The sequence below is a fragment of the Corvus hawaiiensis genome, chromosome 3 (assembly GCF_020740725.1).
Source record: "Corvus hawaiiensis isolate bCorHaw1 chromosome 3, bCorHaw1.pri.cur, whole genome shotgun sequence".
Lineage (NCBI taxonomy): Eukaryota > Metazoa > Chordata > Aves > Passeriformes > Corvidae > Corvus > Corvus hawaiiensis.
The window spans coordinates 14,883,520-14,895,477 of NC_063215.1; positions in this window are offsets into that span (position 1 = coordinate 14,883,520).

The following is an 11,958-nucleotide window of genomic DNA, read 5'->3' on the forward strand; positions in this document are numbered from 1 at the left end:
AAAAAAAAGAGTAAATCTGAGAAAGATCTTACAGTGAACCAGCATTTTAGCTGAAAACTTCCCTCTTTAATGTTCAGTATTTCCAAAATCTTTTTCAAAAGCTCATTTTAATCTCTTAGATTCTGTTTTTAAAACTCTCATTCTGTAGAGGAAGCACCTACTAGTATTGTAGTCAAACCTGTAGCTTTCTGTACATGTATTTTTATTAGGAATGGGAATGAACAGAGAAAATGCTCTAAGAAACAGTGTTTATCATTTTTCTGAGCATTATTAAGCTCATGTGCAATACCATCTCTTTGGTTATAGGAAAGATTACAAGGAAAGATGTCAATACAAGAGGTCATACTGTGGATGGGAAAACCCTTTTGGTGGTGTTTGAATTACTGCTGCTGGTTCTGGACTAATAATTAACTCCACAGAAGAAATAAATGACAGTAAACCACACATATTTAACCATCTTGGAAATATCTTCAAACATTCTGGGATGTGAACAAGCTCAGTGAAATATTTACAGTGCTTCATTGTCTCTCTGCGGTGGAGTATGACAGCTGAGGGGCTCCATGGCCATGACCAACCTCAGCACCAGGCACTCACCTCTTGCTCCTCTCCCAGTCACCTGTTCCAGCAGCAGACACTATGCAGACTGGTAACAAAAAATCTAAAATAAATATTGCCAGCAAGCAGGACTCAGTCCCTCCAGTCACCTTTAGTGACAACTCTAATTTTGGGGCCAGACACAAGTGTGCAAAGCTAGATGGGAATATCCTGGCCTTGGCTTCTACCTGTGGTATGGAAGCAGCTATGACTGTGCTGCCTTTTGGGGCACCATGCTTTCATTGATGCAGTGGAATATTACTGTCTGAGCATCAGAAGTGTGAGGGACAAGCACTATAAAGTAACACCTTTCACAAAATGTGCACAAGCTCACAAGCATTCAGACACAGTACTTTTTAATGATTCATTTGTTATTTTGACTTAAGCATTTTTCTTCTTCTTTTTTTTTTTTTTTTTCCCTCCAAATTTTAAAATGTGTTTTGCAGTTTTGGAAGCTTTTGGAGCTCAAGCTCAGTTTTCTGTAAAGGGGAGCTATGAGGTGCTGTAAAGGGGCATCTCAGTGTCCCAATGAAGCTGGGTATGTATGTACTTGTATTACACTGGGACTCCTCTCCTCCCTTGCATCCCTGGGGGTGCAGGTCACTGTTGTGGTGACACTCAGACCTGGCAGGGGATGACTGACCCACAGGCAGCCCTTTGTCCCAGCACAGGGGAGGGGTCAGCCTGGAGCTCTTTATGGGGTGTTGTGCAGATGAGCCCTGCCTCCAGCATCCTTCACTGTTACATCTCCAGCGATAGATTTGACTCATGTTTTGCCAAATGGAAGTGGGCTAAACTCTCCAGAGGGGATTCTAGGAAACATCATAAACAATGGAAGTTAAAGCCTAATTCTTTTGTCTCAAAAAAAGAAAAAAATTTTCAATTTCTCCAGAATTTGTGGAAGCACTATGAGGGAGCACTCAAGTTTCTACTGTCCAAGGTTCATGCTTGGGAAAGAAGTCAAAGTAAGGATAAGACACACTTAAAGATGAATTTTATTTCAGAAGGATAAAACTAACATTGTTTAATTCTTCCAGCTTACAGTCAGATACATTTACTTTTGAAGTTTAAAGATGGTGCTCCAGTCAGGGTTGTATAAACTATGAATCCTTTCTTCTACTGTTATAGACAGATATTTTAGAAAAAAAATGCCATGGAATCAGTCCAAAGAAACATACTAAATATATGAAAATATCAAACAAGTGTACAAAACATTCTTATGCCTTGGTAAAAACACAGAGCTCAGCTTGCATCCCCATGCAGTCATATTCATATAACACCAGTTTAGCTACAGGATTCATGAGTCAGTGTTTCTACTCTCAGGTTTCTGAAATGTGGGCTGCCGGAACTGAGCTTGGCCAGTACAGTATCACAACATCCAGAGTAAATGGCTGCTGAATTTTTTTTCCCTTAAGAATAGAGAAAAGATCTGCAGGAGAGCTGGTATTGCCTGATTGCCTCATCTGAGATTAAGGCTTTTAAAACTATTGTCTCCATGTCACTATTGCTTGAAGACACTGCTGTTACTTCCTCCATTTTTCTTGAGTTCCAGGATCTGACCTAAGTATTTTGTGGTTAACATTGTTAATGCCATACCTTGTCTGGGAACTGATGAGGATGAGATTTGAATGGCAAGGAAAGAGAAGCAAAGTACTCAAGAATCCATACATTGATGATCTGAGAACACAACAAATGGTTGTCTGAGTTGGGCACATTTCAGCCAAATTCTTCTCAAGGTTTTACACCCCACTCCAAAATGACCTCTGTCTTTGATTAACTGACAGAATTGCCAGGAATTTGCAGCACTTCTTTGCTACTACTTGGGAGGCAGCAGTGGCCCCATTGCATCTTTGAAGTATTTTTCATCATTCTGGACTTGAGACCTCACAGAGATATTAGGAGACTTCATGAATAGGGTTTTTATAGAGTTAGGGGAGAGGAGGAAGGAAAATAGTAGCTTTCTGTGGCTTAAAAAAAAAAAAGTGTTTCAATATTTATTCTCCTGCTTAAAAATGTAATAAAACTTGAAAATCTGCAAACTGGTATTCTATACATTTTTTCAAGACGTAACATCACTTTCCCAGGGCTGCTGCAACTGTTCATCCTTGTGCCATCTGTATGTATGGTTCCTTTCTCTTCTCTAAAGAAAAGGAATTCCTGTTTTCATCCTGCGCAGCAGGTTCGTCTTGCACAGTATGGGATTACCCTGTCAGTTGAATCATTGCCATGTTTTAGATATATTAACCCACCAATGTATTTCTCTCTGTGCTGGTAGGCTAGCAATGTTACCAGCCTCTAAGCAATCCTTGCTCATTGATGAAAAATACACTCTTCTCCTGAATTTTGAGGAGAATCACAGATAATCAGAGGATGTTTCTGCCAAACACATAACAGGCTGCTTGTCTGGTCTGTCAAATTATCAAATTCCCCTAAGAAGAATCAACTGTCTTAAACAGATAAAAGAAATCGTATTGTGCTAGCAGAAAGGTTTACATTCCCAATTACTAAACAAAATCACTAAAGAAAAATAACAAAATATAGTTTGGGGTGGGTTTTTGGTTTTGGTTGGTTTTTTTGTTTGTTTTGTTTTGTTTTGTTTTTAGTATTTCCCATGGCTGGGAACAACAAAAAGGCTTCATTCTTTTTGGGCTTGATTCCCTGGTGAGTTTTAAAGTTACCTGGCTGTGCTTTTGTTTAGCTGGAACTACCTGACTTGCTAAGCTCTCTTCTGGAGTTCCTCCAGTGGAAATCAGTGTTATGAAGTGAGACAGGAGAGTTGCTTTCAACTTGTCATCTACACTTGTCTGTGCCTGCAAGCCTCTGAATCAGATTTCTTCATTTCTCCTTTGTTCTTTGCACTGGAGTTTTCTCATCTTCTTTTTTAAAGCCTTAATGAGCCCAGGCAGGAGCCCATTGGGTGCTATGAATGAAGTATTCTGGGTTTTTCTGGAGGTGGAGATATCACAACAGATGCAAGACTTCTTTCAAACTATCTAAATTATGCACTGAAAGCAGTGTTCACTGTATAAAACATTCATTATACATGGATCTTGCCAAACTCATATTTTCTAGCTTATTACATCCTCTTCTCAGAGATAGCATGTGATATAGCAGCAATTTGAAATTTGACACTTAGGCCACTTTCTAAGTTACTCTCTCCCTCTCCAGTTCTTCCCTTTATATCCAAAGGAAGAGACAAGAAACCTTGAAATAGGTAGCCTAGGATAACCACTTTCTAGGGAAGATTCCAGTAGAGACTGACTTGAAGGATTCAGACAAGGCTCAGTCACAGAAAGGTGAAAGCAGTCAGTGATCCACAGTTCAAAAAGCCCATTGGCCTTTTCTTTCTAAGAACACATGAGGTTCACCTCTGAAGCAATACAAGTGCATTTGCCTGACTCATAGCATCTTTGTCTCTTAGTTAAAAGCATAAAGATACTAAAGAATTCCCCAGATGTCAAAAATACTGGGTCATTTGGGCAGTAAGGAGCCTTTAGGTGTTATTGAGTGATAAAAATATTATTTAGCTTCTTTTAATATTCCTTTCTTTCTCTTTTCTTTCTGCTTTTCCTTTGCGTTCTGTACAATTGCCATCTGGATTGCTTCAAGAATGTGAAAATAAGTAAATGAATGACCTGAGTACAACAGTGAAAAAATGTTTCACACAAGATTTGGATTTTCAGATGAAATTGTTGCCTCCAAAAGTAAAGCTCCATTAAGGATCTGCCTTGCACAAGGCTTTCTTTCAGATTTAGGAGAGATTCACTTTCATCATAGGATCATTCAGGTTGGAAAGGACCCTAGGATGTCTCTAGTCCAGGCCCCTGCTGGAAGCAAGACCAGATGCAAAATCAGACCAGATTTCTTACTCATTTAGTACTTTCTGAGAGTTTATTTTTTCATGGTAGATAGTGGTGGTGGTAGTGGTGCTCTAAAATATTGTGCCCTCGCTGTTCGGAATAGAATAATTTGCGGTTTCTTATAGATTCCCTTTACAACTTACATGTAACTTTTCACAAATGCCCTGTGTGTTTTTGGCTGTCAGATGTGGCAGCTTGAAAGTTCAAACAGAACATCTCAGTTAATGCTGAGTGACAATAGGATTATCATTGTAATGGCCAAAGGTTGCAGGGTAGTGATGCCTGTAGGTACAGGTAATGTCTACTTTTAACATCTTATTAGACCAAGCAACACAGCAGAATAAAGGCATCAAACTCTCTGGTTGAGTTCCTTTGTCATCTTCACTTGAAGAACTCAGAAGAAAAGAACTTTTAAACCAGCTTTAATATTTGGTGAATGGAAGAATATAGACTGAAGGAAATAGAAGCACCATTTCCAATGGAAAATTGCTTTGAAATCCTTCATGGAAGATACTGGAAACTGTAGATTCCCTGCAGGATTTCTCAGACATCTTTGACCTTTTAAATTCCTTTAACTCTAAGTAGTCCCCATGTCTTGGGGTGACTTGATGTTGTATTCCCTATCGCTGCACTATGCCCAGAAATTAGTATATATGCCTTTCTATGCTTTTAAACTGAGCCTGAGAGGGGGGAGGAAAAACTGAGCAAAACTTTTTCAAAGCAGTTTGCAGCTTGTTCAAGGTCACACAGAGACAGAGACTTTTTTCCAACTGCAGCAGGAGAGCGAGAGGGGAGAGAAGTATCCAGCTTGCTTTTCTTTCCAGCCAGTTTTTGGCAGTTTTTTTTTCCCTCAGCTCCTTTTCCTCCGGAGAGTTGAACTTTTGTTTTCCTGGGAGTTCATTTCTTTTCCTTTTCTCTCTGCTGGACTGTTTCAACATCAGAATACATTGGGAGGACTTTCCACCGAGGCCTTGGCCCTGGAGGTGGGCCCACCACCCCGTCCCAGCTCCAAGGAGGGAGAGGGAGATCTGCAGAAGGACTCTAAATTTTCCCCCAGGTTTCTCTCAGCAGAGCAGGAGGTTTTATTATTTAGCATTATTATTCTTTTCCCATGTGTTTGTTAAATAAATAGTTTTTATCTCTTTCACTTTTCTTCGAGGAAAATTTATTTTTTCCTGAACCTGGTGGGGGAGGGATGGTTGTAACCTGCTTTCTCTCAGAGGATATATTTCTAAATTTGGCCAAACCGGAACAGATTCTTACATAGAAAGATGAATACTGAAGCACAGTAAATTTAAGAAGATGGTGGGTATAGGAGAAAGTTTCACAAAGGATGTCTGGACTTCAGGCGGCTCTCTTGAAAGCTGTTCATTGCATAGGTGAAGTTACAGCATTTCAGGGGTGGGTATCCAGAGCCAGCCCTACAGCTGCCAGCTCCAGCTGTAGGCATACCTGAAGCCACTTTCTGTTCAAGTTACAAAGCATTTTATACTTTTCTTTGCAGAGTATCTTAACACATAACAACCAGTAAGCACCATACACAATACCTTTACATTTGCCTATAGCCTATCATAGCTACTACCATTACCATATTATAGTCATTGTTATCCAATCACAAGAGTAAGTTACAATTTAAGCTTACAATGGAAAATGCTCAGACTTCTTTTCTTCTTGGTACAATGACATTTCTTGTTTGCCTGCAATAGCTCTCTATTTGGTAAAAATGTTTTCTATTCACTTATGCTCTTCTTGAGACTTATTTACTTGGTGAAAAACATGTCTTTGTTTGTAGTCACATACCTTTGTCCTATTCATAAAAATCTCCTTCCAACTCATCTCCAGCCTTTGCCTTCTCAGTTATTCAGTGCTCAGTGTTTCAGCAAAACATCTTTTACTCTACATCAAAACTTGCTTTCATTTCTATCTGTCATGGGTTAGCAAAGCATAGTCCCAGAAGTGATGTTCTTGCAAAGGAGTGCTTACAGCTTCCTCTGTGACCTGACAGAACCTATCAGCTGGCCAGTTTGAATATGGTCAATTCTTTAAGCCACTTAAAGTTGTGACCGCCTCTGTGATGCACACTTAAGAATCGGAAACTCCGGGGCAGAGTCTCTGCCTCGTTTCCGGCGCTGGGACAGGTGGCTGCGGGTCCCGTGCGGGGGCCAGCGGGCCCGGCCCAGGCCCTGCTCAGGCCAGGCCGGGCCAGACCATGGGCATCCTGGAGCCGATGGGCCCTGTTCCACCCACGGAACCCCCTCCCCCCCCAGCCCTGCTGTGAGCAGACGGCCGGCTCCCCCCCTCTCCAGTGCGGCCAAGATTCAGCTGAAGCTGCACCGCTGTCCCGAAGAGCTCATGTGACCAACAGAGATAAGCAAAATTCCAGCTGCAAGGCCTGGGTGAGATTAACCCTTTTAGTGCTGTGAAGAGCTGAAAACCTGAGAGAGAAGAAAGAGGAGATGCTTAAAGCTGAAATTCTGTTGTAAAGCTATGATATATCAGAGTATCTGTTGTAATTTCATGAAGGCATGGGGGGTGGAGCGTTCAACTTGTACTTGTGAGCAAAAGCACCTGCACTGAGATAGGCAGATGCTGACGCAGCTGTAATTTCATGAGAAATTTGAACAGGGAGAGATGGAAACGATGAGGACTTTTGCTCCAAATGGGAAAGGAGAAAACCTCAGTTCCTAGACATGCTCCCAGAGATAGTCCTAAAGATGAAGATGAGGAGGACCCTTTGCTCCCAGGGAAGAAGGGCCTCTGTTTTTAGAGATTAAATGTTCTCAGAGATGGGTAAAGAGAACTTTTATTTCTGAATGGCTCAACCTTAAAATTGTACCCCAAAAAACTTCAAGAGTGGACCCTCGAAAGCAGTTGTGGGAAAAGCTGCAAGTTGGGGAAGGGACTCACATGCGAGCAGAGAACCAACCTGGGCAGCTGGCTCATTGTGATAATGTTTTCATAGCATGGACAAGAGAGACTCCTCTTCCTACATGGACTGAACAAGGTTATTATGGAAGTGGTAAACAGACTGAACATCTCAAGGGTTGTCTTTTTACATTGTCACTGGGAGAAGGGCGGGGGGGGGAGGAGAAGTGTTCTGAAGGTGTGATATGATTTTTTTTTCCTCTTTTAGGTCTGTTAATAAACTTCTTTATATTCTTTCAAGTTTGGTGCCTGCTTTGCGTTTCTCCTAATTCTTATCTCACAGAAGGTAAACAGTAATGAGTATTTTGGACCAAACCACTACACTATCTCATCCTCAGTTTCGACATTCAGAGATCTTTCTGCCAAGCCTACATATCTGTGAAACTTTCTTACTAAACTTTCATCCTCTCCAGCAAGTGGGAAACTGAGAACCTGAGAGGACTGGAAACAGCAAAGTTACACCAGAGGAGAAATAAAATTGAGATAATCTGTGTTTCCCATTCTGTATTTACAGATTTTAATAAATGGAAGCTGTGTCAATTGTGAGAAAGAATGAGAAATTACATCAAATTATGCACAGTCAGATCAATCATATGTAAATATAAGAAGCTTTAAGTTGCAGTAACCCTACCTACCTTTTTGCAGATTATGCAGAGATCTACTGCCTTAAAGTTGGAAGTAAAAGGTAAAACTATGAGAATAATGAGCACTTTTAGCACTGAAGGTGGCTATTGTAAGCTACTAGAAAAGAACATGAAATTCATCACACTTCAGTTTTTGAGGTAGAAGAACATCTCTCTTGCTGATGTGTTATATAGCAACCACTTTGAATGTAAAAGGGAATTACTGGATACAGTTCTTTTTTCATTTAGGACCATTCTAGCATGGGAACTATCACAGAAGGCCATGACAATAATAATTATCCTATCAAAGACTCATTCAACTGCAACATCCACCCAAACAACACTCAAGTAGACTTGTGAGAATGCCTGCATTACCCATTACCACTTACTGTACTCACAGAGTGGTCTCGCCTTGGGGACAACAAGGGCCAGCTGCCCCAGGGAGACAGCCAAGCCAGGAGCTGGGCATGAGTCAGTGCCAACTCTGCCCTCACCTATAGTCCCAGTCCCACAGGAGCAGATAATGGGGGTCTGATAGCCCTTGACTTGGCAAGCAAGGGACCAGGACCAGGATCCATCCAAGCCCTCCAGCCAGAAGCAGAAGGACACTAGGCCAGAAGCAGGGCTGGGAAGAAGCTGCAACATGGCTCTGAAGTCCATCCATGTAGGTACACCCACAGTACAATTTAGGCAGGGGTTGACATCTGAAATGGGACTAATCATGTGTGAGTGCACAGTTGAGCAAAGAGGGACAGGTAGATCTTTATACCACAACAGTTAAATGCTCATTTTGTTCTTGTAGTACCAAACAGCTTTCATTAATATTCCTCTAATACTGAGCTTTCATCATAAGGTCACTTGCTTAATCCTACATAGGCAGTGACAAATGGCAAGCTGTGTCTGACTCAACCGTTTCTCTCACACCCTCTCATTACATGCATTTGAATAAAACTGCTCTATACCCTGCTGAGTAACCTTTCCAAACCACACTGGTGGTTGGGTAGGGCTAGGGCTCAAGGAAAGACAGAACAATTCAGCCTTGGCGTGAACAGAAGCCAACTTTCAACTAGATTGAATTTCCACACTAAGGCTAATAATTTTGGTGCTAAAATGCAAATAATTACTGTTGTAATTGCTTTCTGGCATCCACAGGTGTGTTGGCTGTCTCTCAAGCTGAATAAAAGGACAAGGACTCCTGTTTTTAAAAGCTCACAATGTTCCTGCCTTCTGCAAAGTTCACTGAAAACCAGTGGGAATAATTTTCATAGGTGCATAAGTCTCCTTATGAAAGGTCACAAAATTTACATTCACTCAGATGTCTTGGAAAATTTATTCAAGGTTAAGTGAGCAGGCAAAGAACTTCGTCTCTGTGAATGAGCTGGAATTTAAGGCAGCCCTCCTGTTCCCATAAAATCATGAACAAGTCCTACTGGTTTGGAGCAAATGTCCACCTAGCCTGAAAGTGTCCATAAGTACATACCCATGGAATTGTAAGAGCAGGAGAAATCTGTGTGGTATTTCTTCCTGCTGACTTAGCCTATATCCACCAATTTCAGACCAACAGATTTCCTCTGCCTGCCCTGGTTTGTCTGTTCAGTAACAGGGATCTCTCTTATGGAATTCCCTGTTTTCCCCTTGAGATAGATGTTTACCTCATACATTCATTTCCTTTGTTTTTTTGGCTTCTACCAAACACTGAGCTGATAAAGAAACAGGTGCTATTTTCCAAGGCCTTAGTCCTGAGGGGTTCTGGTCTGTTCAGAAGCAGCATTTTATGTGTGAATCATTTGCCATCTTGTGTATCTTTTTATATTCATCTCTATCACACTTCATCTGGTATCTTACGGCCTTAGCAATCATTTTCCTAAGGTCCTTCCTACTGACACTTATCTCTCCTTGTTTGTACCATTCTGAGCAGCTCTGCATCACCAGAAAACCTTTCCCATGCTCTGACATCCCTGACCTTATGAATATGTGATAGAGTTGGTCTGGAGGGCTTTGGGGCTGGGAACTTCTTAGGTGCTTCTTCTACCACCCATTCACATTCTCCCTGCATGCAGGACTATCTTTTCTTTCAAGCACACTCCCTGGATAAAACACGTGTAGAATCTAAAAACAGAAATTTCCTTTAAATATTTATTGGCTTTTCTTTTCCCCAGATGGACAGGCATCTTGGTTTCTCAATGTTTATTTATAAATATGGCATCCACTTTGCCCAGAAGGGAAATGGCATTACCTTCCCAAACAGTAGGGGTTTTGTATCTTCAGTATGTGTTCATTCTCAAATGAGTGTGTAAGGAAATACTGAAATTAATATTTAATGTGAACACATTTGACTCCAGTTTCAGAAGGCAGCAGTCTTTCAGTAATTGTTATACTCTCAAATGTGGCTAATGTCAGAAATATAAGAGAAGAACTGAACTACCAACTCAACATTTTGCCTGTCCCATGATATTTTGGTTATTTTCACTTCATAGACAAAAGAGTGACTACAGGGGCTAAACACACAAGCTTTCCCTTTATGAAGTTATAACATAATGGACAAATAAAGCACAAAATTGCTTCTCTTGTATTAACTACATTTTTAATTTTTTGAAAAGTAAGCATATCAAGGGTTGAATTAACTTATCATTTACCAGTGCATTACTAGAATCAAAACAAATGTCCATTGTCCTGTATATTCCTCTTCATGACCATTGCTGAGCTGCATTAAGAATGCAGTTTTTCTCCAGGCAGACAAAACGAAGACAAATTAACTTTCTTTAAAGTTCAATAAATCCTAGAGCCTGGCAAACATTACTGATCTCCTTATGCTCAGCATAAGGAGATCAGTAAGATTTACTTAAGAAGTGAGATACCACTGTAATGGATTTTTTCAAAGGAAGACTGAAGTTAGTTCAACAAAGATAAAACAACTTGGGATTAATTAGCTGACTCACGCCAATAAATATTACATAATGAGCCATTATAAATTATGTCTTATATGGTTTAGCATTCACACAAGTTTCATGCAAAGATTATACAATTTATTATATTATTAAAATAATTTTTTACTCACTACCTCACGAAGTTGAAAATATTCTTTTTTTAAACATTCTGCATTAAGATTTTAACTACACTAGCTGCCACCATGTCCAGCTTGCAAATACTCTCCAAATGTCTCCAACTTCTGAAGTCAGAAACTTCTACCAGTTTTGGCTAACCCTAATTTAGTAGTTTTAAAGCACATATAAGATACAACTTTGGAAGCTGTCACACTTCATCAGACAGCAAGGAAATGCTGTTCCAAAATGAAAAGGGCAGTGGTCCAGCCCAAAGACTGGAAACATATAAGCTGAAGACCAAGATTTCAATGTGATCAGTTCCTTGAATGGGGACAGTGTTGCAAAGCTTTCATAAGAAGGGTTTCCCACAGCGTATGGTAATGCTTTTATTTAGGAATGACACTGAACATCATCTCTACTGAAATATGAGACCCTGTCTCAGAAATAGCACAGTGAATCTTTGAAGAAAGAAACTTGATGAGAGTGTTATATTCAAATTGTATAATGGGTAAATTTTATTCTCTTAAGACATAAATTTTAAGGGTAAATTTTATTCTTTCAAGGTTTCACTGCTAGCGCCTTCTTTTTAGTTAGCTACATAAATACATATTTTATCCTAAAGATATACTTTTTGCATTTAGCTAGGTGATGATGAAATATAATTCACATGTATGTAACTACATGGCCTTAGATTTTTATCTCCTCAAGCATACTCGGATGCTCATGTCTACCCATAAGAAGATAATCTGTCTTCAACCATTATGTCTTTACTCCCTCAGTTAAACAGGCTGAGGGCACCTGCCTGTGGTGAGAACACCTCCTGAGTAACCAGGGGAGTGAGTTTGTGGAAACCCAGACAGAGTGTGTCCCTCCACATCTACTTGGTCACCTGAGGCAGATGATGCTACATCA